The following is a 21,742-nucleotide window of genomic DNA, read 5'->3' as shown; positions in this document are numbered from 1 at the left end:
CATTAGTCCAGGAAGAGCTCTGCTGGGTTTTTATACATTCTTCTGCCCTGCCCCTGAAAGGTGCCATTCCTTTCCACAGCTGACTGGAGAAAAAAAAAGGGGGGGACAGGGATGGGTTTGGAAGGGTGCCCTCATGAGCCATTAAAGAATGCACCAGCAAGGAGGTTAAGAAAAATTAACAAGCGTCAGAGGAGCAATCTAAGCCAGGCTACCCTAGGAAAGTCTGATGAGATCCTTTGTGAGATCAAGTGCACCACCCATTGCATTAACTCCATTATCCTCTGAGGCCGGGGGAGAAATTCTTATTCCACCAGATGTGCCCCCCAACTCAGACATCATGACTGCTCTTCGTCTTCTAGGATAGAGTCATTTGTCTTTTCTGACCCCCAAAAATGGCTTTGAGTGAGAAAATGGGCTGTTTGACTCTAAGGGAAAACCTCATGTACACATTAGAGTCCTCATCCAGGCAGACCCCTAAAGGAGAATAGTGGAGAGCTGCTCGTTGCAGGAGCAGAAATGTCTAATGCTGTGTTGTGTGATTGTACATGCCAGACCATGCATTCTCAACAGGAGCCCAGCAGTAGACATTTCATCCACCTTTCCCCAGGAGGAACCTACAGGCTGACATTTGAAGTAGCTCCCCATTATACAAGGATGCTGACTCTCTACAGGGGTGTCAAGAACATAAATTATGTTTTCTCTGCTGGATCCAGAATCATTTGCCACACAGTGTAACACAGATACAACAATGGTCCAGAATTTGGAAGACAAGAAGCACCTGGCAGGCCAATCATACTAAAAACAACAGGACTCAAACAAGACAGTAGGGCAGTCCTTTAGAGTCCAGCAGAGAAGGAAGCAGATCGCCTCTACTGGCTACAGTGAGAACACTTGCTGCCACAAAAGATGACATGTTTTGACTCTCCCATGCAAATCCAAGAGCTGAACTAACAATCAGAGGCACTAAAGAGACAAAGCAAGCAGCTCCCTGTAGCTCTGCCTTGTACTTGACCGTTAAAAGTTAGTGTTCAAGATGTCCCTTCAGCTTCAGAGGTCACAGCACTATGTTCTGACATCAGTTTCCATAAGTCTCAGAGCAGGAGGGGCTATGCCCTGGCCTAAGGGCTGGGTGAGAGGAAAAAGTGCTTCAACCTTGGAGGTAGAGGACCACTGCTTTCCTTCCCCCTGAGTGTGCCTGTGCAAACAGATGGAGGATCCCAGGAAGGACCCAAGCCTCCAGGAGGTGAAAATTAACAAAACCGTAGAGAGATCTTTGTAGGGCCTTTATTCAAAGACTGAATACCTCTTTTTTTATTTTGACATGGTATTTTTACTTCCTCAGCTTTTTCTATGTGCCACCAAATGTTGTAGACTCATGTGATCTCAAGATTGGAAGGAGTCTGGAAATGGACCCAGCTCAGTCAGACTTTCCAGGACTTTTGCTTCATAGAAGAGTATATTTCCCTCGGTAACACCCCTGGAACTGGAAGATTCAGTGTCTTAAGAAGAACAGATCATCTTTGGACAATTATTTCCTCCAGTAGCTGCAATTTTAGCCTGTTGGCCACAGTTCTGTACTTGGGAGTCAGATTTGTAAAACTGGCCCCTCTTCCCTCTTCTGATGTCAAAAGGAGTTATTATTTAACTTTTAAATTTTTTTAAATTTTTACCAACCCTGCCCCCGGGGGAAAAAATACTGTTCCTGTTGCTTTGGGGGAAAATATTTCCCACACACAGCACCAATCTCTGGCTCAGAAAGAATAAAAGTGTAGTTAGAAGTGACTTACTAACTAGAGTTAGGGATGCAGTTGAGTGGCAGAGCACTGGCCTGGAAGGTACAAAGTTCGATCCCCAGTACCACAGGAGGAAGAAGAGGACACGGGGGGGGGGGTGCAGAGGTATGTCATGAGGATTAAAACAAATGATTGTAGGTTTGGATCAATTAGAGCAGCAAAGAAAGACCTTCCAATAACCTTCTGGAAATCCTTATTAATTTGCTTGCATTCAATTTTGACACTGCCATTGAAGGGAGCCTTGGGGATAACTGTAGAAGGTGTTCTATCAGCATGGAAACACAAGTCTTGACATCCCCCTCAGTTTCCAGAGGTGGGTAGAGCCAGGGTGTGATCCTCCAGACCTGTGCATCCTCTGTCCCTCCCTGATATCCTTACTCCTTGACCAAAACCAAACTGTGAAGCACAGCATGCAGATGTGTCCAGCCTGGCAGCTGACCCAGGGCAAAACCACCTTCCATTCCCAATAACCATTCCCCATCCAGGCAAAGCTCTGTAGAAACCAGAATCAAATTTCTAACCTTGGGGCAAGGAGTGGGAGATGGCTCAGTGGATAAGAGCACTGTTTGCTCTTCTAGAGGACTTAGGTTCAGTTCCCAGCACCCACATGCGACATGGTGGCCCGCAAACATCCATAACTCCAGTTCTGGGCAAACAAAATACCTCTCCTAACCTATGTGAACACCACATATGGTACACTTCACACATACATACATACAGGCAAAACACTCATAAATGCAATAAATAAGTGAATAAATAAATAAAGACCTAAAGACCGTAATAAAAACTAATTCTTTCAAAGGTAATTTTTAAAAATGAGTATTTTAAATATCATATTGTATGAGTTACAATAAAATTTGAAAACACAGATGAAAAACATATTAGTTCCTAAATTATCAACTACTGCAGGCTAGAACCTTCTTTTGTTTCCTTAGAAGGCTAAGGATGAGATGTAGCCTTGAACATACTAAACAAACTGAGGTGCACCTGCAGCCCTTAATGCTAAAACCTTACTAGTCCATTTAGTGTTGCTCCATTCCTACAGAGTCCACTACAGGGTTTATACAGAGAACCAAATTCATAGTTGTTTGTTTGGGTTGAATTCTAACACGGAGCAGGTAGGAAAGACCCGCCAAACACAGTATATGGACCGAGGTCTTAGGTTACCCGGGCATGGATCCATGTACAATTCTAAGTCCTCCTTAACTTATTCATCCCTTTAGATTGTTGTTGTTGCTGGGGGATTGGGGGGGGCATTTATTTGTTTGTTTGCTGTTTGTCTGTTCATTTGAGGCAGGGTCTTTATATGCAGCCCTGGCTGTCCTGGAGTTCACTGTATAGAACAGTGCTGAAATTAAAGACATGCGCCACTACACCCAGCCAGCCCTTTTGCTTTTCTAACCTGCAAAACACAGGTAATGTCGGTAATCCTTTAAAAGGTCACTGTGAGAATGAAACGAACTGATTCATGTAAGCCAAGGCTGGCATACAGTAATTGATTGATGACTGGCAGCTCCAATGAGTCATTTGGAAGAACATGGAGGTTTCCCAAAAAGGAAACAAAAGAACCTCTTTTTACAATCTAGCAATTCCACTGCTTGTTAAATATCAAAAAAGAAGTGAAAGAATGCACACCCTTCCTTGCTCATTGCAGCGTTATTTACAATAACCAGGTGGGGGAAGCCACTCAGTGTCCATCAGAGATGAATGGTTAGTGAGCGCCGAGCACACAATGGCCTCATTCAGCCTTTGGAGATGAATGACTTTCTAGAAAACTGTTGCAAGAACATACCTAACACTTAACTCTATGCAGAAAAACAAGTAGGTGGTAAATCATAACTTTAGTTCTTGAGTGCTTGATGATATTTAAGGCTAGATAAATAATAATTATTAGATGCCAGGCACTATCCTAAATCTTTTTAGATAAATATTCTGCAAATTGTAACACCTTCACAAAAGCAGCCGCATCTTTCCTAAGCACAGAGAAGTGTCCTGAGAAGCAGGTCTGTAGATGGTTTTGTCATTAAGCAGATGTTACACAGTGAGTTTATGGTAACTAACATGACTATGACATTGTGACATTGTGAGGTGATATCATCTCACACAGCACCGAGCTAGCACCTATGCTTTGCCCATAATTATTTAATAGTCCAATACGTAATTGGACCAATACCCTGCCCCTGAGCAGATTCTCAACTTCTTAATTCTTTTTTTTAATTTATTTATTTATTTATTATGTATTCTGTCTGTGTGTATGTGCCTGCAGGCCAGAAGAGGGCACCAGACCCCTTTACAGATGGTTGTGAGCCACCATGTGGTTGCTGGGAATTGAACTCAGGACCAAACTGTACACAGAGAACCCTCAGAGAGAGGACTGCTGAACTTGCCTAAAGGTGAGATGATCTTTCGGGGTTCCTGCTTCATGAAAGAGTCTGCGAGACATTCTGCAGGACACAGAAGAAAGTGACTGAACTGTCTTTGGAATTTCCTGCTTCGTGGAGGTGTCTGCTGGATACCATGGGCCTGTAGGGCGGCCGGGTGCCGGGGCCCCGAAATAATTACACGGAAACTGTATTCTTTCAAACACTGCCTGGCCCGGCTAGTTCCAGCTTCTTATTGGCTAGCTCTTACATATTGTTCTAACCCATTTCTAATATTCTATGTAGCCCACGAGCTGGCTTACCAGGGAGAATCTTAACATGCGTCTGTCTGGAGCGGGAGAATCATGGCGACTCCTTCACTAAGCTTCTTTCTCCCAGCATTCTCTTCTGTCTACTCCGCCTACCTAATTTTCTGTCCTATGAGGGCCGAGGCAGTTTCTTTATTATAATTAACCAATGTCCTTCCTCCATCATTTGGAAGAGCAGGCAATGCTCTTAACCTCTGAGAAATCTCTCCAGCCCCCAGACTCTCAACTTCTATGACTTGAGCAGGAGATTTCATCTATTCTGCTCACTGGTCCATTGGTAAATAGCTGCTAGTTCTTGAACCCTGGATTGGAATAGGAATTGTGGGGCTAAGGCTGTGATGTCAAGTGAAAGAAAATTCAACTTTACTTAGTCTGTCTTGGGCTACATGGAGAAAAGTGCTTGAGTGTAGAACAATTCTCAAGTCAAAGAGCACAAACAGCCAATTCAGTGTCTCAAGAAGAAGTCTTACTGATCTTACTATCTTTCTATCTTTAACCAATCTGTAAAACAGTGGAGTGTTATGCCTGGAACAGGGTAGAGGGTAAACATCCTTCAAGTTTGCTTATAGGACTCTAGGAGGAGCTAGAAAAAGGTAGTGTGCACTTTCCCTTAGTTAACACAAATGCAAGCCAAGCTAGTAGCACGTACCCAAGCACCCTAGCACCAAATTGGAATCTGCACCAAAACTGGTTTCCTCACTGCAGGTGAGTGCTTCTGAGTAATGTCAACATTGTATCATATTTACACTATTTGAAAATTTTAGGACACTCCCACATTTTATATTACGTAAGCTTCACAATAGTCCTAAATGATGGGTGTTATTCTAACTTTGAGATTTAATATTGGTTCTACAGAAGTAAGAAAAATGGATCAATTCACATCTCCTTTAAAAGATTGTATGTTACAACCATTTTCTTAATTAAAGTCATCATTCCCACCCCTTTTATACAATCAAGAAAATAAAATAAAAAATAAAAAAACCAGAAAGTCAGAAATGAAAGTGTCTGAGGTCCTGATAAGTGCAGTTAATCAGGGGGTGTTCAGCCTCACTTTCCATAATTACTACATAAACCAGATTTTAGTTATCATGTTGAACTCTATTAGCGAGTATCCACCAGAGAAGACTACTCAAACATGGGTTTAAGCCAATAGAAAGTCTTTATTTACCAGTCAGCAACTATACCGGGTATTTGGGATCTCAGTGTAGCCCTGAGCCTTTCTTGGGGTAAGATTTTAACCACAAAAACCACATCCTGGGTTGACATACTTCAGTTATCCAGGAGCAGAACTACAAAGGCAAAAAAACAAGGTCAGTACATTAAGAAACTTTCCCAGAACTATGGACTTTGATGGATTAGGTCTTTGTTTTGTTCTGGCAGGTCATACTGTCCATGCTGAGTTTTGAAGCCTGTATAGTGCTACCATAGTGCAGTAAGTTGTGCTAAGGTCTGGGGCCTATTAAGCTCTGGAGACCTGTTACAGAGTCCCATCTATACAACCTCACAGATTTGTGAGATTTTATGATAGAAATAAACATAGAAATCATAAACGGGAGATCAATAAACATGAGATCATTACAAAACAACTAAGGAAGTAACTCAAGAATAGACTGTCTAGCATACATGCAGTCTTGAGCTCAATTTCCAGCACAAGTAATGATAATTTAAGGAAAATTGATGTGGGGTGTCCTTCTGTATATATGTTGCTTTTATTGGTTACTGAATAAAGTTGCTTTGGCCTATGGCAGGATATAGCCATGCTGAAAGAGAGGAGGGGAGAGAGAGAGAGNNNGGGGGGGGAGGGGGGAGGGGGGGACGGGGGGAGGGGGGGGCCCGGGGGCGGAGTAAGCCAGAGGTAACAAACCATGAGCCTCATGGTAAAATATAAAATAGAAATGGGTTAATTTAAGATGTAAGAGCTAGTTAGAAATACGCCTAAGACACTGGCCAAACAGTGTTGTAACTAATATAGTTTCTGTGTGATTATTTGAGTCTGGGCAGCCGAGAACAAATGAGCAGTCTCCATTTACAGAAAATGGTATTCAAAAATAATAGATCCATTTATCTAAGCTCTAGTCCTTCCATATTTCTTGGCAAACATCTGAGCATCTCCGTGACTCCTTTTACCCATATGTAGTAGATGAATAATAATACCTAACTCAAGGTGGGGGAGAAGGCATTGAAGTTTTCAAAAACTTAGTAATGGGGCTTCAGATGTTGCTCACTGGTAGGGGATTTGCCAAGGATGTATAAGACCCTAGCTCTGGTCAGTAGAAGGATAAGACATAAAAACTAGTAGGAAAGTGAGAGGAATGTGAACCCTGGGTTGATGTCTGTGTCCTCAGCTACCTTAGAGACCTAATACTTTTGCCATGGTCTACACCCATGGAGTTTTTCTTTTCATCAGGTGTGTGTGTGTGTGTGTGTGTGTGTGTGTGTGTGTGTGTGTGCACATACCTGCATGCATGAGTGCATGCATGTTTTCTAGTACCAAACTCTGATGGCTATTCTTGGTGATCAACTTGACTACATCTCAAATTTAACTAAAACCCAAGCTTCTGGGTACACTTGTGAGGCATTTTTCTTGACTGGATCATTTAAAGTGGGTAGACCTTCCCTGAATCAAAGCTACTCCTTCTGGGAGTGCCATAAAGGACATGGAAGAAGGAAGAGCTTGTTCTTTGCCTGCTTGCCATCACTCTTGCTGGCAAGTTCATTTGTTTACTGGTATTGGAACCTATTTCTTCAGGACTCCACGGTATTCAAAGAACAGCTGAGACATGGAACCTTGTGGACTGAACAACTACTGGGTACTTGAAAAAAAATTACTGGGTACTTGACTGCACATTTGTAGACATATGTTGTTGGAAGAGTTGGACGATGAACAGTAACTAGCCACTATCATAAATCCCATTCTATGCATACAAATACAGCTATCAGTTCTGATTCTCTAGAGAACTCTGACAAATACACAAACTTAAAAAAAAGACTCCCTACATTTATACAAACCTGAGTACTTAGCAAAATCCTAGTGAGTAGCCAGTACACAGCCACTTTCACCATCTACGAAAGCACACACAGGAACGACAGACTGATTCTCAGTATCCCCTCTGCCACAGGATATGATCACCATGGAAACTATTCTGTTCTCATTAAGGTGCCAAAAGCATTAAAAAGTAAATTCTTTTTTAAAATATTTTACTGGTTCTTTGAGAGTTTTGCATTTTTTACTCATATTTTATTCTTTTCCCCCCAAAAAAATGAATTCTTGTTCTCCTCACTTGAGTGTATGGCAGGACCTGGATTCAGAACAGCCATGAGGCAACATGCTTAAGAAATATGGAATCAAGGGGTTATCACCAAAGTCCTGAATAAAGATACAGTCAACCAATTTACAATTTTATTAGTTGTAGACTTCAGGCTTGTGTGTTAAGGAAAAAAGGTGACAACCACAGTAATGGAGCCAGAGAACACATGATTCTCCGCCCTTTATTTCTCATGTTTGATCTCCCACTTCTTTTATAAGAAAGGGAGTGAGGATAAACAGGGGAAAAAATCAGACAGCCTGATATGGAGACTAATTTCAGACAAAGAATGGTAAACTTACATGTCTAGGATAATAATGACTCCTTCCATCCCACACCTCTCATCTCTGGAATAATCCATGCAACAGGGTCCAGCTGCCTTTCTTGAGGAACCACAAAGGAGCTAGACCTGCCTCTTGACAGTCTCACCTGGGGGACATCATGCTGCTCTCAGAATATTCTGCTGCAAAAGTATCATCAAGAATATTGGACTAAAAGCACCTGCCCACCTCCTGGTTTTCCCAGAAGACTGGAGGACAGTCAGTTCTAAAGACCTGAAAGGAATCAGGAGAGACTTGCCTGGGCAGGAGGCCTGTGAGATAAACACGTGTCAGACTGAGACCCCTTCTGTTCCCTGGGACATTGGGACCTGGCAAGACTAGCCAGTTCAGGAGAATGAAATCAGATTCTGGAACCTTCTGGCCATATCTCTCTTTTGCAAGTCCTGGAGTCCTGGTTTCCCATCCAGGAAGCACCTTGGCTTACATAATGTTGGTATGAATCCCCCCTAACCAGATCCTACAAGAGAAAGCATAACAAATCTCAAATTCTCAGCTGTTGTCACATCAAGTCCTTCAGAACATCACCTGGGCTAGTGCCCCAGCAAAAAACCATGATGGTGTAACTGCACTAAATGTCACACAGAAAGAAGAAATTCTACAAAGTAGGGCATGCATCACCCTTCTGGTAATAATTACACAGCCTTCCCAACCACCCTTATTGCTGGTTTAACCTTGAGGATATATTCTTGTTATTTTATTTTGTCTTTGGCTCTCCTAATAGACTCTCCCCTCCAGATTCTTTCATCCATGAACTGCCAACTAAAACCCTCTTCTAAGTTTTACTAATTTCTCCCCTGGTGTGCCTCAGCCTGTGGGTGTTGTCCCATGCGAGATGGTGGATGGAAGGCATAAAGCACCTCCTATCAGTGAAGCAGCAGTGAGTCTCTTTCCCATCTTCATCCTGAGACAGGGATTGGACTGCACACCTATTCCTCACAGGCATCTGTGTGGCATAGAAATGCTGTATCCATGCTGAGCCCCACCCAGCTTCCTGTGATAGAAAGAGATGGGATAATTGAGCACTGGAGTCCTTGTGTGGGGAAACCAATTACAGATTTCCAAACAAGAGAAGGATAGAGACTATTTAAAATCAGAAGGTTGTAAAGTGGTACTAATATGGACTTCTATTAAATATGGCCTTGTGTATATAATGTTTTTAGTGTACTAAGCACTTGCTGGAATGAAGACGACATCACCAGTGATCCAACAGCAGTTATAGAAAGCAGAGGTACTGGGTTGGGGATGTACCTAAGTTGACAGAATTCTGAGTCAATGAGTTCATAATAACCTGAGTTTGGGTCCCAGTGCCCATATAAAAAGGCCAGGTGTGCGACAGCAGGTACCTACAGTCCCAGTACCAAAAGGTCACCTTGGAGAACCAATTGCTGAGTTCCAAGTTCAATGAGAGACTCTGTTTTCACAACATCAGGTGGAGGGCTACAGAAATGTCTTAGCAATTAGAACCAAAGTTCAGTTCCCAGCATCCATATTATGTGGCTCACAATCACCTGCAACCCTAGCTCCAGAGGTTCCAGCACCTTCTCATTACACACATACACATAAATTAAAATAAAAGAAATCTTTTCTTTTAAAAAACCATGTTGAGTGATAGAGGAAGGCATCCAACATCTACCTCTGGTCTCCACACACATCCAGTCATGGTGCACACATGTGCAGACACATGCAATAAATATATGGACAAATAACCAAATAAATAAAAGAGTGGAACTTGAAGCAAAAGTGTCTACAGATACACAAAAGTGCAAAATGTGTTCTGAAGCTGAAACCCCTACTCTGAAAACACATGGTTGCTCACAAAATCCAGTTAACTGTTGAGGGCAGGCTTTGGCTTTAAAAGTTAAAGATACGAGAGTGTGGGATAAAGATGAATGGAGAATTAGGCTGCTACTTACGTTGCCAACATTGGAAGAAAGAAAGAAGGTAAAGAGAAAAATCCATGGAAAAATTAGCTTCAGTTGCAAGCGGGAGAAAAGAAATATCTCTGAGGGGACACAGATTAGAAGGGTCTTCAGAGGGGGTTGTGCTGGAGCACGCCTATTCCAGACCTTGATGGGTGGGGACGGGGAATCAGTGGTTTAAAACCAACTTGAGTGACCAAGACAAGGTCTTTTTTAAAGAAGTCTTCATTCATCCTATCTCTCTATCCAAACTACAAGTGACCTGCAGGGCAAAGTAGCTGAGGCCAACAAGGCTGAGTCACTGGCCACCGCACACACAGCCCAATGCCCTGGTCACCGCACACACAGAACAGCGCCCTGTGTGGGCTTGTGTGGAAGATCCAGGACAGCGCTGACAGGTTCACCAGAAGCTGATTCAAGACTTAAGGAACAGACCCAGCCCAGTTTCCAGTTCAACAACAAAATTTTCCTTCCTCGTTCCACACTCTTCTCCCCTATACCTAACAAGCAGCAAGGATTGAAACAGACACAGACACAAACAGACCAGCACCGGACCCTGACAATAAGAGGCAAAGCTGCCTTCATTGTTCTCTGTGGGGAGCAGAGGAAGGACTTGGCTGAGAGATACTGAGCATCTGACATTTTTTCCATGTTCAGCCAGTAGGCCAGAGGTCAAGAGCTGACTAGCTTAAGAAAGCAGATTAAACACACTGGGGAAGTTTTAGCAGGCTGGGGGTGTAGCTCATTCGGTAGAGTGCTTGCCTGGCATTCACAAAGCCCTGGCTTCCATCCCTGACAGGGAATAAACCAAGCACGGCGGTCCCATCACTTGGGTGGTAGAAGAGAGAGAACCAGAAACTCATGGTTGTCGTCTGTCTGATACATAAACAATTCAAAGTTAGCCTGGGCTACTTAAAACACAGTCTGGGAGATAGCCTCCACAATGCGAAGTTCTGAACCCAATAGAGACAAGTGTTTTCATGTGAAGGTAAACAAATGGCATGCATGCAGGAGACCAGAAGTTTGAAAGCTCTGAATGGTTTTGGATCTTCCAGGTGCAATGTGATCCCTTTTAGGAAGGCGAGTCCAGAATGGGCAAGAGAACACAGAGGTCAGACGCAATCAGGGTCTCTAAATCTTTCTTCCCGTGGAGCTTTCTAGTGAGGTGGTTTTACTGTGTCTTGCTTACTCAGCAAGGAGACTCAGGAGGGGTCCTGGAGAAGTATGCCACTTTCAAACATCTTGGGGTTCCGTGCTCCTGCAGAACACCACATCTCCAGCCAAGGGAGCAAGGCAATCTTGGTGGCCCTTCATCTCAGCCTGTTTACACAGAGTGGAAAGGGCCCTATATTTTGCTTTTTATTGGTTCCCAAGAACCCCCTGAAGATAATCAACTTCTGCCTTCTGCCCAGTGCCTGTGACACAGAAGAAATAGAGCATAGGCCCCTGTGTCTCCACCCTGAGCACCTTTCTTTTGCCTCAGTCTACACAGGTATTTGCCATACCCTAGAAAGCTGCTTTTACTTCACCAACCCCCCTGTTCCTTTTAGAGATCTTGCAGTTTACATTCCAAAGTTGACACCTCAAGGCAACTTACCAGAGAGACATAGTTTAGTAGATTATTTCCTAGGGCCGTAGGTTCCATTTCTAGCACAAGCGAAAACAAAACACTCTCTAATAAAGCTTATCATTTGTGTGTGTATGTATCCGTGTGTATATTTGTATGTGTATCTGTGTGTACATCTGTGGGTATATCTGTGTCTGTGTGTACATCTGTGTATTTCTGTGTGTGTATCTGTGTGTGTATATCTCTCTGTGTGCATCTGTGTATCTCTCTCTCTCTCTCTCTCTCTCTCTGTGTGTGTGTGTGTGTGTGTGTGTGTGTGTGTTTGAAGCTTTCCTTTCCAAGACTGAATTTATAATATCCATCAGGCAGGGACACACAGTCACCCTTATTCATATAATCAAGGCTATAAAAAATTTAATATAAAAAGAAGACAGTATGCTGTCTGATACCGTCATAGGAATCTTTCTGGAATGAACACTCTGACACCAACAGGGTAGTAGAGAAGGTGATGTCCCCGATGGACTAAAACCAGGACAGCTCCTGAAAGGCTTTGATCCGGGTTTAGTTTGTGTTTTTATTTTATTTTTTAAAACCACAAGGTGGGGCAGGCAAGCAAGCAGGACTTTACAGATGCCTCAGTGGCAGTCAGCAGGTTGTTAAGGGCAACAGCCCTTGGTTTCAGCTAATTTTTTTAAGTCATTTTGTTTTAGGTAGTTAATGAAGTCCTGCTTGACAAGTAGGCTGTACAAGCAATAAATAAGCATTTAACAATTGGATTTTTACCTTTTTTAACCTTATGATGCCTTATAAATTTGTCATAGAAATGAGTCAGTGTTCCTATTGCATCTCCTATGCTGTACTCTGCTGGATTTCATTTGCACCTCTAATCTTAATCTTTTTAATAACTTTTTGGCATTTTTATACTATTTTGACTGGCTAGCATAAAAATAGCATTTTTATTTAAAATCACATTCTTTTGGTTGGTTTGTTTTTTGGTTTGGGGTTTGTTTGGGGAAGATTTTCAGTGTTTGCTTTGTAGTATAATGCTGTAGGATTTGGGGAAATATGAGGGCCCACAGATGTGAGTCCTGTTTCACCTTGACTGAAGGTTGGAGAGTCTGAGCTTATTTTTGTTCTTTCAAAGTTGTTGACAACAGATATGGTTACAAACAAGAGATTCTGACCTGGGGTGTGGTTAATTAGTATTTTGGATATAGCTTATTGTATTTGTAAGGTACCAAGCCACATGGTAGAACATAGACAAAAAATATGGGTTAATTTAACAAGCCTAAGATATCAACAGAACATTTATAATTAATATTAAGTCTCTGTGGTTATTTGGGAGCCGGCTGGTGGGACAGAGTTGACTGGTGGTCCTGATGAAAAACCAACTCCTACACTCTATGGTCAGTTTTTATATTGTTTCTCCTTGGTTCCCCTAACCAAAGGCCTATAGTGGTATATTATTTGTATTTTAATAATAAATCTTTTTGTGTGTGTATGTGGTTTTTCGAGACATGGTTTCTCTGTAGCTTTGGAGCCTGTCCTGGAACTGGCTCTTATAGGCCAGGCTGGCCTCTAACTCACCGAGATCCACCTGCCTCTGCCTCCCAAGTGCTGGGATTAAAGGCATGAGCCACCACTGCCCAGTTTTAATAAATAAATCTTTCCTGAAAACCAGAAAAGCAAAGCAGCTAAGCCACTAGAGAAGTCTTACCTCTACCAAGGCTGGGTAATCACAAACTAAGCAGACTAAATTTCTCTCTCCTCATATTTTATATTCCCTCTAGTGTTGGGATTAAAGGAGTGTGACTCCCAAGAACTGGGAATAAAGGTGTGAGCCACCACCACCTGAATTTATTTCTGCATTGATCTTGTGTAGCCCAGGGTAGCCTTGAACCCACAGAGATCCATCTGTCTCTGTCTCCCAAATCCTGGGATTAAAGGTGTGTGTCACTGTTACCTGACCTCTAGTGGCTTTAGCTTTCCCTCTGGTCTCCAGGCAAAATTTATTTATTAAAATACAAATAATATTCCACTACAAAGGCCCATTATGGCCTTAATTCCCTGTCCCTCTGTGGGAGCTCCCTTTCCAGCCCCTCTTTCATGGCATCCAATGTTTAAGAGAAGATCAAAGGGCTGTCACAAGTGGGGCCATCTCCGAAAGGAATCAGTCTTTTTACCAGTGTGGGAAGATCTATCACATCACAATGAGGTCCGAGGGATGATCTGTGTCTGGTCTATTCCTCTGTAGTAGCTGACCTGATGACTAGGGTGGTATCATGCAAGTGCGTTTCAAGTTAATTCTCTGGGTAAGTGGGAAAAACTTCTATCCAGCCTGAAAAAAAATTGCTCATTATAACCAGCAAGTATGGGACCCTCGGCTAGATTGAATACAAAGTCCACTTGTAGATGTCTAAATGGGTTGGATCCATGTTTTGTGTCAGCATGGGGCTTGGGTCCCTGCTTCAAACTGTTCTAAGCACACTGCAAACAGACTTTGCTGGCTTGTTGGGTCAATGTTAACAACCCCAGGACCACCAAATATCTTTTCAACAATTTTTGTAAGGCTGTCTTTTTTTTTTTAAGATGGGTTGTTTTATGAGCTAACCTGGGAGCTGTCATCTCTGGAATTATTATGTTTTTTATTTGCGATAATCAGCCAGTGCTCTTGATTTTTAGTAGCCTTGTTTGCTTTTGTTGTTTTTGTTTGCTTGTTTGCTTGCTTGTTTATGTAAGAGGAAGTCTAGGAACACCAGGAATGCAAAACATACCTCCAGGGGTGATGGAATGGGAGTACCAGGCTGTCTTTACAGAGGCCAGCCTATTTGGATGCCTGGTTTGTCATTTGGTTTTCTCAGTCTTGAAGGAGATCTCACTTCAGGTCGACCAGGAATCCTTTTGGAATGTGCCTTTTTTACAGAGATGAGGGTGGAGGAGAGGTCACTGTGGATGGAAGCCTTTCAGAATCTACACAATCCCTGTTGACTGAATAATATATTAGGACTTCCACACTTATCCCCAACACCAAAGGAGCCTGCTTCTTGAGAGTTTATGCATGAACTGGCCAAACAAACACCCAACACAGAAGATCTTAGAAACACAAAACAACCTAATTCCCAGGGCTTTGCACACAGCATGTATTCAGGGAAAGTTCTCTCTCAGGTGGACCTCTGGAGGCCTCTCCTTTCCCTTTGCTTTGGTCACCTGGTATTTTGGTTTTGTGTGTTTGGTTGTAACTGGTTCTGTGGGATTATTATTAAATCTGTATAAATCAGTGTGCAGCTAAATTAAATTAAAATCTAGATTAGGCTGTTTGTAGAGGTCCTCTTGCTTTTCATTTTAAGGGCCATCTGATGGGGGGGGAGACAGGTTGAATCGATATCTCTTCCTCCCTCTCCTTCCCCCCCACTTCTTCCCTCTTCCTCTCTCTGTCTCTCTCTTTGTTGTTTGAAATAACCAAAGGGCCTGAACTGACCTTAAACTCCTAACCCTCCTGACTCTATCTCTCCTGGGTTAAGATAACTAGATCTCTCCTGGGCTAAGGCAACAAGCATGGGAGGGCATACTCAGAGGAAGCCACATCTAACTTCTGCAGTAATCTTAGAGCACATTTTAAATAGTTTGAAAAGCAATATTTAGAAAACACTTAAAGTAAGACCCTGGATTTGATTCCTAGCACTGGGGCAGGGTGGTGCATAATAGGTTACTGAGTCTTTAGAAGACTGGGAATAAAGAACTGAAAATTCTAACCAGTTTAGATGAGACCATGAAAGAAAATACTAAAAGGAAAAGGGGAGAAATGAGGAAAAAGGAGCTAAAAGGGGAAATGGTATGGGGAGATGAAAGGAGGAGGAGAAAGAAGAGAAAAGAGAAAGTCAGGAGAGAGGAGGACCTGGGGGAGGGGGCAGGAAGAGAATTAGGCCATACTAGAGTGATTCTGTGAATTTATTTTTAAGATTTTATCAGCATGTACTAATTACACATAGAAACGGGGTCCATATTTTTTCATACCTGAACACTCTTCTCTCTCCCTTTTCTCTTCCGAGCAAACACCTCCCTTCTATATTTTATGTCCTTGTGTGTATGACTCCACGAGTCTTCAGTACCCCTACCCCTACCTTGCCACTAAGGGCAGCAGCCAGTCATTCACACAGTGAGCTTTGCCACCCAGAGCATTGATAAGCAGCCCATCACTAACAAGGCTGTCCCCGTGGAAGGAGCAGTCCTCCCACTGGCTCAGGATGAAGATGAGAAGGTAACTGTGCTCCCAGAGCAAATCAGCCGCTAAAGACCTACTTGCCAAGAGTCTAAGGGACTGGAATTTTCTATCACTCATGTTTAAACTAAAGCTGCTTCTCTCCCCACAACCCTTTAGGAGTTTCTCCCGCTGATACCCTCAGCCAGCATCCCCCAGTTCTTCCACACTCTGCTAGCTTCTATCCCTGACTCTGCTCCACAGCCTCCTGGCCTGGCTCCCCCACCTCACCCCTGCCTTCCTTCCTCCTTCTCCCACAGACCTCTGGACAACACTCCTGCCATTGCCTTTCCCAGCATCTGCGCCTGTTTTCATGTCCAGCTGAGTTACAGGCAACATGGCTTCTTCGATAACTACAACATAGAGAGAGCAACTTTTTCTCTAAAGAAGGAATTGTGTTTGCCTCTGCAGCCACTTAAAACCTTTCAGAGGTTCACTCCCTCCCTCAGAGTAACCAGTGAATGTGGCGGCTCCACCGAACACATCCCTGGGCACTGAATCATTTCTGTGCCCTTGCTGATCACTGCACCAGGCCCAGAAACATACAACTCAGCCAGAGTCACACTGAAACCCTTTCTGGTTTGCCATGGCACCCACCCCTTGCCTTCCTTGGGCTGATCATTTCCCCCTTTGCCAGCATCTGTTGAGAAGTCACTCTGCCTGAGAACTGTTGCACCATCCTGTAAGCCCAGCACTCGGGAGATAGGCAGGAAGGTCACAAGTTCAAGGCTACCCTCAGCTGCATGGTAGGTTCGAGACAAGCTTGAGATTTAAGAGACCCTATCTCCTGGCCCACCAAGACAGGGCCATGAGTCTGCCTAGGTACAGGTCATCCACATACTTATTTGTTTCAACCCATAGACTACGAGCTCCCCTTTAAAACTCTACCACCAGCAACTGGGCACTGTGTGTTTGTTGTTACTGTTTCTCAAATAATTGAAGCACCCGATGGGGGCAATGGAGCATTCCGCTGTACTTTGTAAGGTCTCTGATGCCTATTAACTTCTTGGAGGGATTGGTCTGTGTTCTTTTATGTTGATCCTTCACCCTGTTCCAAGCCCTGCTCACCAACTGCCTCCACTGTCTCTTATGAATACAAAAAAGGCTTTCTTAACTCTAGCCCACACCCCTGTTTTCTGTTTTTCTATTAACTTAAAGCCTTACAAATGTAGTTTTCATTTTAAACATTCATTTAAAGTATTTAAACAATATTGTAAAAATGTTTGTGGTATTAAAAATATCTGGTAGCCAGTGCACACTTTTAATCCCAGCACTCAGGAGGTTCTATGAGTTTGAGGCCAGGCTGGTCTATAAGAACTAGTTCCAGAACAGACTCCAAAGCTACAGAGAAAATTGTTACTTAGAAACTAGAAGCAGGAGGATTGCAAATAAAAAGTAGCCTGGGGTTAGAATGTAGTTCAATAATATGTTTGCCTAGCATGTACAAATGCCCTATGACACAAAATAAAAATATGTCTTAAATCTACAACTTGGGGTGCTGGGGAAATGGCTCAGCAGTTAAGAGCACTATTGCTCTTCCAGATAGTTTGGATTTGACACCCAGGATCCACATTGTGTCTCAAAATCATCTAGAACCCTAGTCCCAAGGGATCTGACATCCACTTCTGGCCTCCACAGGCACCAGGCATACACATTAACAAATGTACATGCAGGGGGGAAAAAAAACTGCACACATATAATGGTAATAATAATAATAAATCATTTGGGGGTTCTGATTTTGGTTTGGGGTGTCTGTTTTGTTGGTTGAGACCCTCCCACTTTGTGAATTCCAAAGATCAAACTCAGGCATCAGGCTTGGCAGCAAACACTTTAACCCTCTGGGTCTCCTTATCAGCCCTGGTTTGTTTGAGGTTTTGTTTGTTTTGTTTTGTTTTGTTTTGTTTTGTTTTGTTTTGAGACAGGGTCATGCAATCCATCTGCATGACAATCCATCTGCCTCAGCCTCTTGAGTGTTGGGATCATAGAAAGGAAACTATAGCTGGTGAAATCTACCATTTTTAAGTGCACAACTCAACAATGTTAGCAAGTTCACGATGCTATCTATAACATAAGTCATCCTCCCTTCTCCCAGCAACCCCTTCCAATTCCTGAGTTTTATTTACTGTTTTAGATAACTCATATAGTAGGATCCCACTGTATTTGTTTCTCTGTGAATTGTTTCTAAATTTTACTTAGCACAGTGTACTCAAGGGTTATCTATGAGATTGCTTGTAATATGATTTCTTTTTGTTTTTTCTTGCAGCAATTGTGAGTTGAGCCTGCCACCTTATATTTACCAGGCTATATATAGGTTTTATAAACCTTTATTTAATATATATATGATCAGGCTATAATTATAACTCTCCTTTTACCTTTTTATTTTGAAGCAGGGTCTTCCTGGTTTGCACAGGCTGGCTTTGCCACCACTCTGTAGCCACAGCAGGCCTAGAACTTGTAATCCTCCTGCCTCAACTTCCTAAGTAACTGATTTTCCTCTTTTTAAAAGCTACATATATTATATATGCCAAATTTCTTTATCTGAGCTGCTTCCGCATCTTGGCTGCTATGAAAAGTACTCCACCGAACAGGCATACACATACATCTCTTCAAGATCTGTCTTGAAATCTTTTGGATATATTTACAGAATTAAGAATGCTCGATCATGTGTGCACTAGTTTTTCACTGCTACAACAAAGTGAGACAGGCTACTTTGTAAAGGAAAAAGATTTACTTTGCCTCATATCTCTAAAGGAACACAGTCTCAATAACCTTTTCTTGGGCTTTTACAGGGGCCCTCTTTGCTGTATCACATCATAGTGAGAGCACTGTCAATATCTGAGTATCTCGCCTCTGTCTCCACAGAAAAACCAGAATTCAAAACTAGGGACTTTGTCCCGATGGTCTAACCGAATCTGTCCACTTTCCAGAGGCACCACCTCTAAACTCAGCTTAAGTCCCCACCGTCTCAGTAGCCATGACAGACGTACCCTGGGCATTATTTTTACTCCTGCCCAAGGCTGAGAAGCAGAGGATACCTAGCCCACAGCAATAGAATGGCCTGCATTGCATTTTGTGAGGAATGTCCACACTGTTCTCAATAATGGCTATGTCGTTTTATAGCCCTAACATTTGCACACAGAATGCACTTTCTACCCGTTCCCACCAACCCCTGTTACTTCCTGTTATTCAAACAGGGCTCTCCCAATGGGTACAAGGGACTCCTTCATTGGGATTTTATTTTGCCTCTTCTTCTTCCATGTGCTTTTTTTTTTTGTCATTTATTCATCTTTTTTGAAGAATTGTCATTCAAGCCCTATGCTTATTTTGTCTCTAATTATGTTTTTAAAATTATTTATTTCTTTCATGTGTATGTTTTACCTGCATGTATGTCTATGCACAACATGTATGCCAAGTGCCCTCAGAGATCAGAAAAGGACAACAGATCTTCTGGATCTGGGTCTATTATAGATGGTTGTGAGCCACCATATGGGTGCTGAGAGTTGAGCCCAGTCTTCTGGAAGAGCAGCCGTCTCTCCAGGCTCTGAGTCTGGATTGTTTACATTGTTATTGCTGAGTTGTTCCGCCCATACTACCATGCACTGCTTATCGATGGGGACCTGTTCCATGAAAGGCATTAACCAGCAAGCAATTTCATCTTTGTGCAAACATCACAGAATGTGCTTACACAGATTAAGGCATCACTAGGTGTCATGATTTTAGGGGACACAAGCATGCATGCGTCTATCATAAGGTGTATGTGCATTGCTTTATCAAATATGTGATTTACAAATATTTCATCATATCCTCCAGCTGTTTTCTCACTTTGCCGTTTGTTTCCTTTAACATGTTTTTCTGTGGTCTATGAGAGAGACAGGCAGGTGAGAAGGTGTGCATGCTAGGGATGAAATCCAGTGCTCTAGGGAAGCTCTACCACTGAGCTAATGCTAGGTCACTAATGCTCACTCATGCTCACTAATGCTCTATACTGAGCTAATGCTAAGTCACTCATGCGCACTCATGCTCACTAATGCTCTACCACTAAACTAATGCTAGGTCACTAATGCTTACTTATATCCTGAATATCACCTCCACCTTTTGGTGTTAAAGAACAGTTTCCCAGGCTAGAAAATGTGTACGTGTTTGAGTGTGTGTGTGTGTGTGTGTGTGTGTGTGTGTGTGTGACAGAGACAGAGACAGAGAGAGTGTATGTAAGTGTGTGTATGAAAGAGTATGTAGATATGTTTTCCCAACTTTGGTCTTCTTGGAGAAGAGTTTCTAGACTAGAAAGATTTCCATTATTTTCATATGTATGGGTGTTTTTCCTGCATACCCATCTGTGTGACACTTGCATGTTTGGTGTTCACAGTGGCCAGAAGAGGTCACTTAACTGTAGTGGCAGACAGTCCTGAACCATCATATGGATGGATGCTGGGAATAGAACCCAGGTCCTCTAAAAGAGCAGCCCATGCTCTCCACCACTGAGCTATCTCTCCAGCCACTGGAAAAGACATTTGGACACTTAGGAACAGTGAGTCTTATTGAGAGTAATATATATATATATATGGTTGGTTTGGGGTTTTATAAATTTTAATATAATTACATTTCTCCCTTCCCTTCCCTACAACTCCTGACCCCATTCACCTCTCTCCACTTCCCTTCATATTCACAGCATCTTTATTCACTAATTGTTATTGCATGCATACATATTTAAATGTATGTTTGTGAATATTTATATACAAATAATACAACCTAAATACAACCCGTGCAATCCAAATAATGTCATTTATATGTATGTTTTCAGGGCTTATCATCAGGCACTGGACACCTGCCCAGCACCTTACTTCCTTCAGTTGCCTATAGTTCTTTCTCTATTTAAGTTTTATGCAAACGCTTTATGCAAAGCTATGTCTGTCTCATTACAGCCTTTCCACGCTTGTTAAGCAAAGCTTTGCTGTCAGAGAGCTCCACCTGCTGGTCGTGAATTTACTAAATCAAGTAGAGGCAGGTTAGTTTTAACCAACGGGCTCTGCTTCCACCTGCTGGCTTCTTTTTAAAGTTTTTAGAACACCAGTCACTTTGATTTCATGCCTGCTTACTAAGTCGTAACTATGTAGGAAGATCTGGAGCTAGGAAAGCAGCTCTCCGGGAGGCAACCTTGAAGGCATGTGGGGGCTAGCAAGGAGGCAGAGGAAGGCTATCGGCAGGGTTCAGTGTACAGCACAAAAGACAACTGTCTTCACTCACACAGCCGGGAGGTCAGCGCAGACTGGGGTGAGGTGGAGCAGTCAGGAGAGCTTTAGAGTCGGAAACGCCAAAGCCTCTCTTGAGGAAGAACTGGCGTAGACATTGAAAGCTGGAGCAGGAGTTAGAAGCAGGAGGGTCAGGCACCTGCACTGATTTTTAATAACTGAACTGAAGGCGTAAGTCACGAACAAGGCCACACCAGTTTGGAGTTATGATTAATAGGGTGTTATTTATTTAAAGGGGAAAAAACTTACAGATCACCGTCCCAAACAACAGCCATCTGCACAACCAGGAAGGGAGTCTAGTCTCCGGCGGAGCAGGAAGTGAAGAGAGCGAGCAGAGGAAATAGCCGCTTTTTTAAAGGGAGAGAGACCACGCCCCAATGGGCTGGTATCACAGCAGCTATTGGTTGGAGGGGTGGAAGGACCTCCCGCAACACCTCCCCCTTTTGTTTAAGTAAGAGAGTTCTAAACCTACTATGAAATTATATACAATAAGTACAAATATCCTATTCTAACTAGCTTAGGTCTTGTATAATAAATAACTTGGCCAAGTCGTGAGAAAAAAGTAACTACATTTATATAGTCTTCAACCCCATCAAAGATCTGAGAAGGGAAATAATGTTA

General features: G+C 42.7%; 1 long non-coding RNA gene across 1 annotated transcript; it reads right to left on the bottom strand.

Annotated features, from left to right (window-relative positions):
* Window positions 1–13,813: 13,813 nt before the first annotated feature.
* On the bottom strand, window positions 13,814–21,736 carry LOC126489171 (uncharacterized). The gene is made up of 3 exons (XR_007588879.1): window positions 21,371–21,736; window positions 14,389–14,526; window positions 13,814–13,952 (listed from the first exon to the last, which is right to left on the bottom strand). It is a non-coding gene; the product is annotated as an uncharacterized lncRNA (long non-coding RNA).
* Window positions 21,737–21,742: the final 6 nt, after the last annotated feature.

The sequence above is a fragment of the Alexandromys fortis genome, unplaced genomic scaffold, assembly GCF_014885135.2.
Source record: "Alexandromys fortis isolate MF-2015 unplaced genomic scaffold, M_Fortis_MF-2015_v1.1 scaffold_223, whole genome shotgun sequence".
NCBI classification, from domain to species: Eukaryota; Metazoa; Chordata; class Mammalia; order Rodentia; family Cricetidae; genus Alexandromys; species Alexandromys fortis.
The sequence above is the reverse complement of the archived record's forward strand: the minus strand, read 5'-3'. Positions and strand labels throughout refer to the sequence as shown.